Genomic DNA, 17,134 nt, shown 5'->3' on the forward strand with positions numbered 1-17,134 from the left:
GGTGCAACCATAGGACCCTGGTTGCAACAATGATCTGTACGGTCAAAGTTTATGTCAATAATGTCACACCTAGTACTCTTCATGAGTAGATCTCAAAGCACTTTACCAAGGAGGTCAGTATCATTATCCCCATTTTACAGATGGGGAAACTGAGGTACAGCAAAGGGAAGTGATGTGCCAAGGTTACCCAGCACATCAGAGCTGGGAAAAGAATGCAGGTTTCCTGAAGTCCCAATCTAGTCCACTAGGCCACTGCCAAGATTTTCGAAAATGCCTACTGATTTTTGGTCCCCTCACCCACCCCCCCCCGAGAAATCCTTTAGAGGGACCTAATTTTCAAAGGGTGAGTATCCTTTAAGAAGTTTCCATTTGGGTGCCCCTACACGGCTAGTCACTTTTGAAACTCTTCATCTTAAAAGAGGGACAAGGTGGGTGAGGGAATACCTTTTGGCCCAACTTCTGTTGGTGAGAGAGACAAGCTTCTGAGTCACACCGAGCTCTTCTTCAGGTCTTGACAAGGTACTCCCAGTGTCACAGCAAAATGCAAGGTGGAACAGATTGTTTAACATAAGTAATTAGTGCATATTGTAAAGGACCATTCAAGGCAGAGTGACCTATTTACACCTCTGTAGTCATAGGACAAAAATGGGGGTTTATAGGTTACAGGTTGTTGTAATAAGCCATAAATCCAGTGTCTCTATTCAGTTCCAGAAGAGCTTCAGCAGCTGCACTATTGTAAATGATGTCATGTAAATATAGCCATAGAGTGATCACTTTGAAAAGTGTTCCCCCAAAGGTTATAGGGTGTTTTCTACTCTGAAACGTGAGTGGGAAACAGAATGTGAATATGTAGTGCCTGCCCTGCTTTGTGCAATGGAAAGAAACAATACAAGATTACTGCTGGCATTCACGGAGCAGCTGCACATGCCCATCAGTTCTGGGTGTGGGAAACAAGCACTGAGTGGTGGGATCGCATCGTGATGTACATATGGGATGATGAATAGTAGCTGCAGAACTTTCTGATGCGCAAAGCCACCTTCCTAGAACTGTATGCAGAGCTTGTCCCTGCTCTGCAGCACAAGGACACCAGAATGAGAACTTTCCTCAAAGTGGAAAAGTGAGAAACGATCACTCTGGGGAAGTTGGGAACTCCAGACTGCTACTGGTCAGTCATGAATCAGTTTGGAGTTGGAAAGTCCACCGTGGGGCTTGCAGTGATGCAAGTGTGCAGCAGGGCAACCCAGAGGATTCAGGGGGCCGGGGGTCTTCGGCAGCGGGTCCCGGGGCAGAAGGACCCCCCCGCCGCAGGTCTTCAGGGCACTTCGGCGGCGGGTCCGGAGTGGTAGGACCCCCCACCGCCGAATTCCCGCTGAAGACCCGGAGTGGAAGAAGCTCCGGGGCCCCGGGCACCACGAGAGTTTTATGGGGGCCCTGGAGAGAGTGAAGGACCCTGCTCCAGGGGCCCCAAAAAACTCTCGTAGGGGCCCCTGTGGGGCCTGAGCCTGGGGCAAATTGCCCCACTTGCCCCCCCTCTGGGCGGCCCTGGTGTGCAGGGCCAATAATTGCTTCCTGCTACAAAAGACTGTGACTCTGGGTAATATGCAGGAAATTAGTGATGGCTTCGCGGCAATGGGATTCCCTGACTGCGGCAGGGTGATAGGATTTTGGGGGAGTTTGGGGAAGGCATGAAACACTTTTCTGGATTGGCTGCTGGGGGAGTCATGCATGGATATGCTCAGACAGCTGCACAATGAGGGACTTGAGCATCTCTGTCTAGCCCTCCAGTAGCTTTATCATCTGCTCCTGTCCATCTATCATCTGCTCCTGCCCCTGTCTCCTTTCCAGGCTGTCCAGCCTGAGTTTTTTATTAATTGTCTCCCTCCACACTCCTGTTTTGCTATGTGCTGCATCTGTTGACTGCAAAACGTCTCTAAACATAGCCTCCTTACTCCTCCTGGTTCACATCCTTATCTGACAGAGGCACTCTACCAGTGTGTAGGCACTGGTCCTCCAGGGCACACCTTCAGAAGCCAAAGACACAATGAACAAAGAGAACATTGTGAGTGCACTCAAAGCAGTGAGTCACAAAAGTCTCATACACCTCTTTCTCACTGTCCCTTTGCTAGCACACAGTTTGGTGAGAGTCCCAAATATGGTGAGTTCGGCAAGGGGTGGGGAGGTTGGCAAGTGGGGAAGGGACAAAGGGTCTCGGTGGTTTGCAAAGAAGGTCACTACACGCACCTAGGGAGAATATTCTGAATATTGGCATCCTTTTCCACAGGATGGGATAATCGAACCTGAGAGTAACCCAGGATCCAAGGGTGTATCTCCTGTATGTGTGTGGCTTCAAACTGACTCCGTATGCTGCTCACCTGTGTGCCGCTGTGGTCCCTGCAGAAATAATTGCTGGTTGGCACGGCAAAGTTTCCTACAGCAGGGGGAGAAACAAGGCAGCTCTGCCAAGGATCCTTTGGCAGAGGATTGCAGAATACCTACAGGAAAGTTTCCTAGAGATCTCAATGGAGCATTCCCAGGACAGCCCGGTGTACATTAAAAAAATTTTCTGCCAGACCCTCACTGCATAGCTGAACAGGCTCTGACAACCCTGTCGCATGTCCCACATACTCCTCCATCTCCATTTCCTCATCCACCACTTCATCCTCGGGGTTGGCTGTGCTGGCCGCTGCCTCCAGTCCCCCCGAAGTATCCAGGGGACTCATGGCGGTGGGGTCACTGCCGAGGATGACATGCAGCTCCTAATAGAAGTGGCATGTCTTCAGCGCTGGACAAGAACACTGGTTGCCCTCTCTTGCCTTCTGATACGCCTAGGGTGACCAGGACTCAGTTGGGTGGTAGGGCGAGGAGGGGGGCGGCCCGCGGGGCCAGGCGGCGGCTGTTCTCACCCCCGGGCAGCGGGACTCGGGAGCAGCCGCTGCTGCAGCTCCCACTGCCGCGGGGGAGGAAGCGGCCATGGCGCTCCGCGGCTGCGGCGCCTCCGAACCCCCCGAGCCGGGGCCTGCTGCGGGGACCCAGCAGCGCGTACGCTGGGCCCAGCCCCTGGCCGGTCGCGTCTGGGCTCTGCCCAGCTGGTGCTATCCCGCGGCGGCCCCGGGGCGGAGGCATCGGCAGCCCAGCCCCGTTCGTTCCCTGTGGGACGGGGGGGCTGGGGCCTGCTGCCCCCACTCCGGGGCCGCCGCGGGATAGCACCAGCTGGGCAGCAGCCCAGACGCGACTGGCCAGGGGCTGGGCTGGGCCCAGCGTGCGCGCTGCTGGGTCCCCGCAGCAGGCCCCGGCTCGGGGAGTTCGGGGGCACCAGAGCCGCAGCCGCGGAGCGCCATGGCCGCTTCCTCCCCCTCTCCTCGCCCTACCACCCAACTGAGTCCTGCCTGCTCGGGGCCAGGCCGGACTCTTACTCACCCCAGCCCCGCGCTTCCCCTGCGTCTCCCGGGCCTCCCTCCAGCGCTTGCGGAGGAAGGTTTTTTTTTTTTTTTTTTTTGGCCCCGCCCCCCGCCACGCCCCCCCACGTCACCCCCCCCCCCCCCCCCCCCCGCGTCCCGATATTTGTCTTTGGTGATCTGGTCACCCTAGATACGCCTGCCTCAATTTCTTGATCTTAGCACAGCACTGCTGCATGCCCCTTTCATGTCTCTTCTCCTGCACGCCACAAGCCATCTGCCTGTTGATAACAAAATTCCTATGGCTTGAGCAAAGCTGCAACTGCCCAGCCTCCTCTCCACACAGACCCAGCAGATCCAACAACTCCATGAGGTGGCATGTCTGTTGCAGCAAGCCGGCATGGTCAGCTGGGAAGATGCTGTGTGAACAGTCCACATCGAGCAAACAGAAAGACAAATTTCAAAAATTCCTGGGCCTTTAAAGGGGGATGGGGTGCATGCCTGTGTACCTGCAGGGCAGCGGAGTTCAAACTGCTGACCAGAGTGGTCATTGATGGGCATTGTGGGACACATCCTGGAGGCCAATTAGGGCAACATAAGCAAGCGTACCATCTACACTGACACTGCATTGCTCTAACTATATCGCAAAGAGCTCTATGCTGCTTGTCAAGGTGGTTTTGTTTTGTCAGGATAGCAGAGGAGTTAAATCAGCAGGAGGATTTTGTGTGTACACCTCCATTGTTTTGTCGACAAAAGTCAACTTTTGTCGACAAAACTGTGTAGTGTAGACAAGGCCTAAGTCCCAGCTGCAGGGACTGTCTTCACTTCACTTCACTTCGCTTCACTGTCTTCACATTCTGTTTTCACTTACCCTGGTGCCACATCCCTGAAGGCAGGAATGGCACACAAGTATATCTGAGGGAAGAATTTGACGCCGATGGGGTTGTGGAGGTGTAAATAACAGGAAAAATTGGCTCTCAGCATCTTTATTACTGGCAAAAAAAGATGCAGAGGCACAGTTTCACTTTCAGCTGCTGAGATCAGCTTTGTAGCCATGGGGTAGTCATTAGGATTTGAATGTGGGGCCTTCAGCATTGCAGCACTTGCCCCTATTTGAGCTAAAGGACTGTATCCATTAAGTGGGAAAAGCAGCAGCCGGCTAGCTGCTGTAGCTCAGCCACAGAGTGGAGACTAGTAGTACACAACACAAAGGTGTTATGTAATCCCCACTGAATCACGTGGGCCACCACTTGTAACATAATGCCCCAGCTTTGGCAGTGTGGATTGAACCTGCAACCTCTGGATCTTAACAGCAGGAGCCCCTCTTGCCTGAGCTGAAAAGCTTGACCCTTTAGTAGGCTCTTCAATGGGTCCATACCCAAACCACCACCCGAGGGTGACTGGGCACCACACTGAATGGTACATTATATAGTTACATTAATGCACCATCTTCAGCTCATTAAGTGAAGATGCCCAAGTTACAACATTCAGTTCTAGTAAGTGTTTCAGTCCCTGAATGCATCTATCTCCGGAACTGTATTGACATAGTCCTGGTATTACCACTACCCCAGGTGCTATAAATTCATTGGTCACACTCTACATGATATTTCCATTTATAAATGTCTTATAAAGGATTATGCAATGTTGTTGTAACCTAGGATCTTAGAAAGACAAAGTGGGTGAGGTAATATCTTTTTAGCCCTCACCCACCTTGTTTCTCTTAAAAAGGATCACTCAGTGATTAACAGATGCTCTAAGCACATTACAGATATGAGTAGCATATGCTATGGTTGGTTAACACCCACCTTGTCTCTCTAACAATTGATTAATCATTTAGTAAGACATCTATTAACCACTTATAAACTATTTATACCTGGAACCTGAGTATACAGGATGAACCATTAATCCTTTGCAATCTAAGTGATTGCTGATCATTCACCCAGAGAAGTAGTCAAGCTCAAATGACTCCACACATTGTCAATCACATGGGACATTTGCCAGCTGTACTGCTGATCAGACTCATTACCTGGCCACAGAGTGCTGGGGTAGGAAGGTTATTTAAAGAGCAATCTGGGCTATGTTACAGCCTTTGCAGAGGGATTCAGGACATCTGAGCCAATCTCCTAGGGAGCTGAAATGATGTGATGTGAGCAGGGCTGGATTAATGCAGGGGCTTTAGGAGCTGCAGCCCAAGGCCTGGGGCTAAGGGGGGCCCTGCAGGCCTGTGGGCCGGATGTGGCCTGCTGCTTCTTTTCATCTGGCCCACAGTGCGCTGCAGGACTGACACTGGTCCCTGAGCCTTGGTACCCCCTCCTCCCCCGTGGGGCTGGAGCCGTGAGCGCAGGCTCGCCGGCATGCTCCTGTGGCCCCTAGGCAAGGAACGTTCAGGGAATCTCTGCGCACTGCCCATGCCCCCAGCACCAGCTCCACAGCGCCCATTGGCCAGGAACCATGGCCAATGGGAGCTGTGGGGGCAGCACCTGGGGCATAGGCAGCTTGCACCGTGCAGAACAGCCTGGACCCTTGTCCTAGGGGCTGGACATGCAGGCCACCTTGGGGAGCAGAGCAGTGCGGAGCCAGGGCAGGCAGGGGTCCTGCCTTACCCCTGCTGCACTGCTGCCCAGGAGCTGCCCGAGGTAAGCACCTCCCAGCTGGAGCCTGCACCCCACACTCCCTCCTGCACCCCTACCTCAGCCTGGAGCCCCTTCCTGCACCCAAACTCCCTCCCAGACCTCATGCCCCTACCTGCACCCAACCCCCATCCAAGCCCTGAGCCCCATCTCACACCCAAACTCCCACCCAGAGCCTGCACCTCCTGCTGCATCCCAGCCCCCTGTCCCATCCCTGGGGCCATGCCCCCAGCTGGAGCTGCGCCCCCTCCTGCACCCCAATCCCCTGCCCCAGCCCTGAGTCCACTCCCACACTACAAACCTCCAGGGGCCCCACTAAATCTAATAGCCCTGGTCCCACAGGAGAGTTAATCTGGCCCTGGATGTGAGCCTCCCAGAGAAGGAGGAAGAGGGACAAAAAGGAATAAAGAGGGAGGAGGTGGCAGCAGCAGCAGTGACCTGGCACTAAATAACAAGCCTTGTGTGTGAAATGAGGGAACTTCCCAACGAGGTTCTGCTGTTGCCTGGAGGGAGATCAGACCTGGCTCAGCAGGGAGCTTGGTGTAAGTGCATTGTAACATGTCTAGTTAAGAACACTGAAAGCCCTGGAGAGGGGTGTGATGTTGCACTCCATATGTTTTATGGAAATATGCTTATGAGTGTAAATCTGATGTAACTGGAATATGCTTTATGCCAAAGGCCTCTTGTAAGGTATTATAACAAAGGTTATAACCTACTGAATATATTCCTCCTGTTTGTATGCATGTATCATTCTTGTATCTGAAACTAGAAATATGAAGTATAACTCTGAGGTCCTATTATAATTATGCAAAGTGTGGGCCATTAATGGTGGTTTAGAATCTTGATGGCTCCCATTGACTAGGACAATTGGTTGTAAATAGTTTATTTACCTGCAAACCTTCTTGTTTACGTGTGGGCCAACCCCGGAAGAATGGAGACTGAGGGTATTAGTGATATGTGACCATGTCATATGATACTAGAATCCAACTTAATCCTTGTACTTTTCCATTGATGAGGCTGGGGTGGGGACAAGCACAGACAAAAGATTTGTCTTGTGCCAAAGCTATAAAAGGGGGTGAAGCAGGACAAAGGGGTGGCCAGTCATGAGAAAACCCCTGCTTACCACCTGAGATGTCTGCTGAATCTAAGAAAGACTGTATCAGGGAAAGGATTGGGCCAAGACTAGGAATCCTACAACTGGAAGGGACCTTGAAAGGTCAAGTCCAGTCCCCTACCTTCACAGCAGGACCAAGTAATGTCCCTGACAGATTTTTGTCCCAGATCCCTAAATGACCCCTTCAAGGATTGAACTCATAACCCTGGGTTTAGCAGGCCAATGCTCAAACCACTGAGCTATCCCTCTCCCAAGGGAGGGAAGGAATCTAGTCTGTGAAAAAAGCTTATTAGAACATTCTTGAGGGTGAGATATTGCCTGTAATCAGTTTCTTAATGTATTAGGCTTATACTTGCGTGTTTTGTTTTATTTTGCTTTGTGACTTACTTTGTTCTGGCTGTTATTACTTGAAACCTCTTAAATCCTACTTTTTATACTTAATCAAATCACTTTTGTTTATTAATAAACCCAGAATAAGTGATTAATACCTGGGGAGCAAACAGCTGTGCATATCTTTCTATCTGTGATATAGAGGGTGAACAAAAACAACAAGGAGTCCGGTGGTACCTTAAAGACTAACAGATTTATTTGGGCATAAGCTTTCATGAGTAAAAAAACCTCACTTCTTCAGATGCACAGAGTGAAAGTTACAGATGCAGGCATTATATAATGACACATGAAGAGAGGGTGAACAATTTACTAATTTACCCTGTATACGCTTTATACAGAGTAAAATGGATTTATTTGGGGTTTGGATCCCATTGGGAGCTGTGTCTGGGTGCTGGAGACAGGCACCCTGCTGAGCTGTTTTTAGTTAGTCTGCCGCTTTGGGGGCATGGCTCAGACCCTGGGTCTGTGTTGCAGCAGGCTAACATGTCTGGCTCAACAAGGCAGGATTCTGAAGTCCCAAGCTGTCGGGGAAAACGGGCTCAAAGGTAATTTCAACACATCAGGTGACAGTCCCAAGGTGATCTCTGTGACCGAGCCCGTCACAAGTGGATGCTACTTTATGGGGGAGGGGAAGGAGAAAACTGGGGCCTTTCGAACTTCCTTTTGTGAGTTCTGTGGTTGTTACTGTGTGTCTAGAAATGACTTAACCCATGTGCCCCTTGTCAGGAATCACACCCCCACCTGCCTGGTGACGGCACTCCTCACAGGAACCCAGCTCTGTGCCCTCTAGCCACCAACCCTTCCTATCTCCCCATTCGAGGAACAGCTGGTTGGCTCTGCCAGCTGATCTAGAGCTTGAACCAAAGCCCATTGAAGTCTATGGAAAGCTTCCTGCTAATTTCAATGTGCTACGACTCAAGCCTTTATGCTATACATGCATGAGTGGGCTCCAGAGAGCCCTGTAATTCCTCTTCACTCCCCATTACCCGTGGCAGAAAGATTTAATAGTATTGTCCTGATTTCCCCTTTATGCCTTAGGAAGCCCATCGTCCTGAAGGGCAAAGATTAGAAAGCATGCTTTATAGTGACAGACTCAAGGAGCTCAATCTATTTAGCTTAATGAAGAGGAGGTTAAGGGGTGAGTTGATCAGTCTATAGCAGTGGTTCCCAGGCGTGGCCCCAAATGGGGTTGTACCATCAGCAGATGGGGTGGCAACAATCGCTAGTGTGCGGAGGAGGCCATTTTGTACAGCAAAATGGCATCCCCCATGTGGTATAACCTCACGCTTACTCTGAGTGCGAGGTCACACTGTACAGAGGATGCCATTTTGCTCCTCAAAATGGCATCCTCCATGCCCTGGAAGGAGATAATTCGTTAAAATGGGGTTGTGCTGGCAAAAAGTTTGGGAACTGCTGGTCTGTAAATACCTAGATGGGGGAACAAATATTTCATACTAAGCTCTTCAATCACTATCCAATCACTAGCAATCACTATCCAATGGCTGGAAGTTGAAGCCAGACAAATTCAGACTGGAAATAAGGTGTGAATTTTTAATGAGGGTAATTGGTACAATTTACCAGTGGTTATGGTGGATTTTTCATTACTGGCAACTTTTAAATCAAGACAGGATGTTTTTCTAACAGATCTGCTCTAGGAATTATTTTGGGGCAGTTCTATGGCCTGTGTTGTACAGGAGGTTAGACTAGACGATCACACTGGTCTCTCCTGTCCCTGGAATCTATTAATCTAACCATTGTCAAGTTTATTTGTAGGCAGCATTGCAAAGGAGGGATTTGAGAGAGGACAATGAAGTAGTAGTTTTGGGGATGTTTCTAGGGCGCTCTTCCTCAGGGGCAGCATGGTAGAGAGCATGAAGGTGCATGGGAGGAAAAAGTTTAAATGGATGATGAAGGTTGGGGTCATTGGCTGAGCAGAGATGGGAGTCAGATATTGATAATGTAAGAGACAAGAGACTGGGAGATGCCTTAGACAGAAAGATGAGTAGTTTGTGTTTGATGCAGCTTCAGGGGAGCCAGTGGAGGGAGGAAAAGAGGGGTGATGTTAGAGCAGAGTGAATATTTGGGGGAGGGGTGTTCAGGGGCAGAAAAGAAATATCCTCCCTAAATTAGTTTTGATAAAAAAACACACCCAAAACAAGAAACTGAAACTATTTTGTGTGTGCGGGAGGGGGGAAGGGTCATTTCATTCTGGGGTGCTTTTCACCCTTTTGTCTTGCAGCTAAATTTCTAAACAAAACATTGTTTTGAAACAAAGTCAAAATGTTTCATTTTGAAATGGTTGAAACAAACAGCTTCAACTTTTTTTGAGTGGGGGGGATTTTTTTGGCTAAAAATATTCACTGAAACCCAAATTCACTGATGGTTTTGGTGCCCCAAAAAATGCACAATGAATTTACAGTTTGCAAAAAAAAATTCCCCCACCTCTAGATGGCCTGGTCAGAGCAATGAGCCAGGAAAATGATTGTTGCCATAGCACTTTGAATGGATTTGAGTAGGGCAAGATGACACTTATCAAGCCCTGAGGGGAGGAGGAGGTTACATAGTTGATGAGTGATCCTCAGGGTGAGTCACTGGAAGATAGCAACTTCTGAGTGGTAAATTGTCCTTTCATTTGTTGCTCCATATTAAAATGTGCCCATGCCAAGCTCTAGGGGGTATTGGGAACATTACAAACAGCCCACGATTTGTAATGCTGCTGCCACCAGGGAATGAAATTAACAAGGTCTCTGTGATGTGGAGGCAGCTGATTGGGCAAATCTCCAGCTTTTGGGTTTCTTGCTGCACGCAGGTGCAGAGTAAGAGGGTTTTGCGCTCATCACTGCAGCATGTGGGACTGTGTTTATGGCTTTTATGTTCCTCAGGGGACTTTCCATCATGCTTCTGATCTTCGACCTCCTGGAGTTCTGTGTCTATCACCTCCATCCCCAAGTCAGATGAGGTCACCATTTTAAAATAGGATCTGGTGAGAAAATGGCATGTGGTAAACCCCATCCCTGCTGTGAGGAGCATGACTGACACAGGGCCTGATGGGAACTGGAGGAAATGATGGGGAATGGGATGATACCCAGGAAATGTCCCACTGGATTAAACCCGTGGACTCCATTTAACCCAGACTCCTCCATCTGATCGTGGCTGGCGCTAGATGTTTCAGAGGAAGGTTCAAAAAACCTTATGGCAGGGGGTTATAGGGCAACCTGCACCCGGGGAAGTGTCCCCCTAGCCTCCACTAACTGGAGGTTGACTGATACTGGTGGTGGTTATAGGGATGAGGAAGATGATGATTTCCACACTGTCTTATGCTTTGTGCCAAACCCTCTCAGCAGAGACCTTGGGGCTCCTTTCATAACAATGCCCCACCTGCCAGCTTAGAACAGAGGGGCTCAGCAGAGCATCCAAGAAGGGAATTGGAAAATTCACTCCAGCAGCAGCTCCTCTGAGATGTACAACTGGACCCTCGACTCATCCAGATTCTTTCTTTAATCACTGTGAGGGTGGCGCTCGCTCCTGGGGCTCTTGCTGATCACAGTGGGACTTGCCCTCATCACATGAATGTGGCCCATTGGTGCGTGCATCTTGCCATGCACCTTCATCCTGCCCTGAAAAAGCAGCCATCATGGGGAAGAACAATTGATCGCAGTCCTCTTTATAACAGCCCTTAACATATCTGAAGACTTTTAGCCTTCCACCTCTGGGCTGCTGTAGGCATCTGTAGTTGACTGGCGTCTTCTGTCCCAGATGTTTCCACACTCTCTGCAGTCCAGAGCAAGACCATCTCAAGAAGTACAAGCTCTTCAGTTGAAGGGAATGTACATCTGGAGGAGAGTGGCATAGTGGTTAGCACACATACCATTATTTTGGTAAAAAATTGTCCATTTTCAAAATTCTTAATTTTTTAATAGTTTTTTCTTTGGAGTGTGTTCCTTCTTTTCATCTGTCATCCTCCTTCCAAGCCCTTTTGTTTTTTCTCTTTTCTTTCCAGCCATTTTAAACAGATTTTCTCCAGATATGACTTGGGGTACAAGGAGATGGAAAGAAAGAGGGGGGGACAGAAAATAAAATATGGGAAATCAGAATAATCTAACAAATTCTCCAATTTTGAAAATAATTGGTCCATGTTGAACCCTGCAATATGAAAACAATGACTTCATTTCCAAGGTGTTTTCACTTTGCAGGGTTCAAGATGGACCCAATTAAATATACAACTTTTTTTACCATTTTTCTCCTGTCCATGTTTTTATTTATATTTATTTTGGACAGCTCTGCTAGACAGGTGCAAAATAGAATAAAATATTTCTGGGTTCATTGCTATGGTCTGTCTTGTGTCAGGAGCAATCAATGTTGCACGTGATTTTCTGCTTGTGTATTCCCAAGTGTGTAGCTAGGGGGCATTCTGTTGTGCTTCTGGCCTTCACTTTTCTGGAGTTCTGGGTACCTACCTATGTTCTCCAGCTCTGATCAGTTGAGTCTCCAGCCTCCCTGGGGCTTAAATGAGAACCTCTGGTGCCATCTCTGCTTCTGATAAACCCCATCCATAAGGAGCACAACCAAGGCCCTGACGGGTGGGGATGGAAGAAACGGATGTGGGGTTGCGGGCTAGGAAGATGACTATTAGAATGAGGGTGGTGGTGGTGGTGATGACCATGGGAGAGCTGCTCCAAAATGGTAAGTATGATGTATGATTTAAAAAAAAAAAACTATTTTTTTCCCCATTTCTTGCCCTGATCAGTTTTGATGGGGAAAATCTCACTTCTCATCTATTTTTCCCTACTTTTTTCCACTGGTAGGGTTGGGGGGAAGGAAATGGCAACATTTATTTATTTTTCTTTAAGTAAAAGTGGGATTTCAAACTTTTTGAAACAAAATATTTTGACAAGCATTGTGGAAAACCCAGAAATGTCCACACAAATCTGATTTCTCCACAGAAAAATGTCATTGTTGTCAAAACTTTATTTTTCATTTTTATGTTTCAAGTGGCTCTTGAGGATGGCAGTAAAAAGGGGATGAGGAAGATAATGGTGGTTAGCGGTGGGAAGATGAAGTTTCCCCATGACAAATTTCAGTGTTGTCAAAACTGTTTTTTGTTACAAATTTTTTTTGACCAGTTCTAGAGGCTGGCAATAAAAGGGGGATGAGGAAGCTGTTTGGTGGTGAGGAGGAGGAGAAAGATGACTTGCAGATTGTCTCTTCTGTTTCCCAAGCTCATGCTTTGCGCCAAACCCTGTGAACAGAAATTGTGGGGCTCATCCTGCAGCAGTGCCCCTTCTGCCAGTTTGAGAACTAGGGGGGCTGGTTTGGCCTTAGGACTGCTCTAATTTGTACCCCGTGGAGCTTTGACACGCTGGCTATTCTGCACCTAGGCAAAGGGGCTTGGCTCCACCACTTCCCTCCTCTGGCGTGGCTCAGCTGAGTGCAGGGGCAGGACTTAGCTGGTTTTATACCACCATTCTCTCCCCTGTCCCCATTCCTGCCCCCAAAATACCCCCTCCCTATGATGCAGGAGTGGAGGGTGCAACATTCAAGACTGGCCTTTGACGGAACTCTCCAGGTGCTGCTCTAGCAGCATGTCGGGGCCTCACCACGGGCCGTGCATGTGGCCCCTGAGCTATAACTATGCATTGTGTACAATCCAGCATGCCCTCTTTGGCCATACAGAGACTAACGGTGCTTACGCTTTATGGCTTCAATGGGTGCCATCCTGGCTGGGATGTCAGGGGTTAAAATATAAGAGATCAAAGAGCAGCAGAGGCTGAGTCCCTCTCAGGGAAACAAAGGGCATGTGGAAAGGAGAGGGAGTTTCCCAGGAGGCAGGCAGGTGGGATGGGCTGGGCCTAGGGGCTGTGGATAGAAAGGGCTCCACCTCTGCTTCCATAAACCTTTTCCCCTTTCATTGCAGTGCCCAGAGAGCTGACTCATGGGGCAAAGAACATGGTTTATGGCAGCGTTTCCCAAGCTGGGGGTGGCACTAAGCGGGGGCAGGGAGAAGGAGTAAGGGGTGGGGGCAGAGAAGTTGCACGATGCTGAATCTACCACATCTCCCCCTGTAAAAATACTGCTGCAGTTGTGGGTAACTGGTGGCCTGAAAGACACCTTCCCCTCCCTCCATGCTTTTCTATCAGCCCCTGGTGCAGCCAGGCCTGGGTACAGTGCACACATACAGGGCATTGAGCTGAGGCTTCCTTGCTTCCACAATCGTCTGCTGTGAAAGCTGCTGTGGCCCAGCCCCTGCGGTATAGATGCAGCCACCATGGGGTTAGGCTAATAAGGACCTGTCCCTCCTACACCATAATATTCTCTGTGGTTCACATTCCTCTTTGTCACTCCTCAGGTATTTTCATGCCAGAGCCACGTCCACCCCAGATTTATCATGTGGTTGCAACTCTTCTGTGGCACCAACAACATATAACACACACATACATGTAACTTTCTGGCAAGTCGGGGGATAGGGTGGAGGAGCTGCTGGGGCAAAGGGAGAAGGAAAGAGAGACTCCTAGATCTCTGAAGCCCAAAGGTACCATTGTGATCATCTAGTCTGAGCTTCTGTATAGCACAGGGCCTAAGGCTGCCCTGAAGTAATTCTCGTTTGAGAGAAATGGATGGATGGATGGGGAGACAGCAACAGCTAAGCCAGGATCTAGCATGATGGAAAATTGCGGGGGGTGGGGGAGTGCATCTGTTGCATCCCAGGGGTCTCTCTTTGACTAAGAGAATTCTATGGGCTTAACGTATGTTGGGTGAATATTTATGCTCCAAACTACCCAGAAACTAATGTCTTCCCCACAGCATCTTCTAAAATGTGATCTACGCCAGCGGTTGGTGCTGTACTCACAGAGGCTATAGTACAATTTGGGATTCCTCTGTTAACAGGCATCCTTTGAACTCATCTAGTGACCACTACAGACCACTCATAGTCCTGCACGGAGAACAGGAACAGCGGGATCTATGACACTTAAGAGGCCCAAGTAAAGGAGGATTGATGTGATTCTCTGCGGGGCTGACAAGCTGTTCTGGGATAGAAGTTTCCTCTTTTAATAACCTATCTGTCACTTATGAAGGTGACAATCAGCAAGACACATACCCAGATCATGCTATGATCATTGGGCTGGGCTCTTTCTTTTGGCAGTTCTGCTGGGGCAAACTGCTCCAGTCTGGACTGGGCCATAGCTTTGGTGCAGCTATGGCTGAAAAGGGGGCAACCCCCAGTGTCCACAGGCCCATAGTCTCAGTGCTGACACAGTCTGAGTCAGCCACTAGGGGTGAGTACTTCACGTGAAATTGAAGACACCAGTAAGGCCCAGATCCCCATCTGGTATAAATCAGCCATAGTGTCACTGGGGCCAGATCCCTAGCTAGTGTAAATCAGCCATATCTCCATTGGTTTCAATAGACCAGTTACCAGCTGGTGTAAATCGGTGTCACTCTATGGCAGTCAATGGGACCATATCCCCACCTAATTCAAATCACTGTAGCTCCGAGGTTTACACCCAGGAGCAGCCCCAGCCATTTTGCAGGCCAGTGCAAAAGATGTTTTCAGCTCCCCCAACGAGCAGCCAAGCAAGAAGAAATCAACCCCCCCCAAAATCTGACCAGCACAGCCCAGGAGCTTCAGGCACCCAGGGTGATGCCCTGCTCAACCATCACTAGAACAGGCCTTGTTTATGACAGCCAAGGAGCTACCCTACGGGTAGTCAAGTCACAGGAGCACCAACGTTTCCCATGCTCAAGTGATTGAAAATCATATTTTCTACCCTGCTGTGAACCAGATGAAGACTCTCCCAATGGAAAGGCGTAGCTATTGAAAAAACAGACTTTGGAACAGGAAGGGAAGAAGAAGAAGATGAAGCAAGCTGTGAGAGTATAACTTGGACAAGGAGAGGACAGGATGCTCGAAAAAATATCTTTTATAAATCCGAGTGAATTTCCTGGAGAGGCTGCAGACGCCTGGAACCGGAGGGAGGTGAGCACAGGGAGAGCTGAGTAAGTGCATTGGCAATCGCTGCATTGGGGGGACTGTTAAAAGGGGAATGCCCTGGAAACTGCCTCTAGGCTTCAGGGAAAATTAAGTCTATATTTCAGGTCTGATCCAAAACCCATTGAAGTCAGCAGAAAGACTTCCATTGACTCCAGTGGGCTCTGAGTCAGGCTTTTAAAGAGTAGCAGGTCTGATTGTCTGATGGGCAGAGAGAAATGAAATCTAATAAATCAGAGGAAAGAAAGGGAGGAACTGGGGGTCAGCACCGGCGGCTGCTGTGGGAAGAAACTGGTCCCCTGGCAGCTCTGAGAGTCCAATAAAGCAATGTCAGGAGCTTGGGTTTCCAAAGAGCTATAGCTAGTATCTGGTTCTGGGATCTTGGGTAGTATCTACTGAAGTCACAACCAAATGAATTTCAGAATCCAAGGGACTGAAGAGGGAGACAGTCATAGAATCACAGAAGATTAGGGTTGGAAGAGACCTCAGGTGGTCATCTAGTCCAACCCCCTGCTCAAAGCAGGACCAATCCCCAACTAAACCATCCCAGCCAAGGCTTTGTCAAGCCAGGCCTTAAAAACCTCTAAGGATGGAGATTCCACCACCTCCCTAGGTAACCCATTCCAGTGCTTCACCACCCTCCTAGTGAAATAGTGTTTCCTAATATCCAACCTAGACCTCCTGCCTCTGCAACTTGAGACCATTGCTCCTTGTTCTGTCATCTGCCACCACTGAGAACAGCCGAGCTCCATCCTCTTTGGAACCCCCCTTCAGGTAGTTGAAGGCTGCTATCAAATCCCCCCTCACTCTTCTCTTCTGCAGACTAAACAAGCCCAGTTCCCCCAGCCTCTCCTTTTAAGTCATGTGCCCCAGGCCCCTGATCACTTTTGTTGCCCTTCGCTGGGCTCTCTCCAATTTGTCCACATCCTTTCTGCTAGCAATGGTCCTACTAATGCACCTACTAGTGCTTAGGTCCCGTCTGCCTGCGTGAGAGCAGAGCAGTATTCCTGATTATCTAGCGCACGGGTCCCCAACACAGAGGCCTGGACAGGTGTTGGAGGTCATGCCATCCACATGGCTGCAGAACAGTCCCACCTTTCAATTTCCCCTCATTCTTGTTTAGGAGGCAGGGAGAACAGAGGCTCCCTTCTCTAAATCATTCGTTATTTGTAGGTTTGGAGGAATTTGATCTTTGTCAGAAAATGTTGGTAAACTCTGATTTCACATTACACACAGAAACTAACAACAAAAATATTTCCATTGATCACCATTGAAATGGACAGAGGCATAGTAAGGAAAATGCTGCCTGAGAACATTAGTTTGGTTTAAAGATATTTATTTTGTATATTTTGATGTGTGATGTTGACAATTTATATTTTATCTATTATAAAGTTTTAACTTTATGAATCTCAACTTCTACTGTCATTAAATAATTACTGCCTACCCCTCGCCCCTCCATAGTTTCCCACAACTGTGAAACTTTAAATGGATTAACATAAAAAAGTGCTTATAACCCATAATTTTGTGTAAATGTAAATAGATAAAAGTCGGAAACAATGCTTAAAAATAAACAATATTATCTGTCAAAATTAAAAAATATCTCATGCTGCCAAACCTA

The sequence above is a fragment of the Malaclemys terrapin genome, chromosome 4 (assembly GCF_027887155.1).
Source record: "Malaclemys terrapin pileata isolate rMalTer1 chromosome 4, rMalTer1.hap1, whole genome shotgun sequence".
NCBI classification, from domain to species: domain Eukaryota; kingdom Metazoa; phylum Chordata; order Testudines; family Emydidae; genus Malaclemys; species Malaclemys terrapin.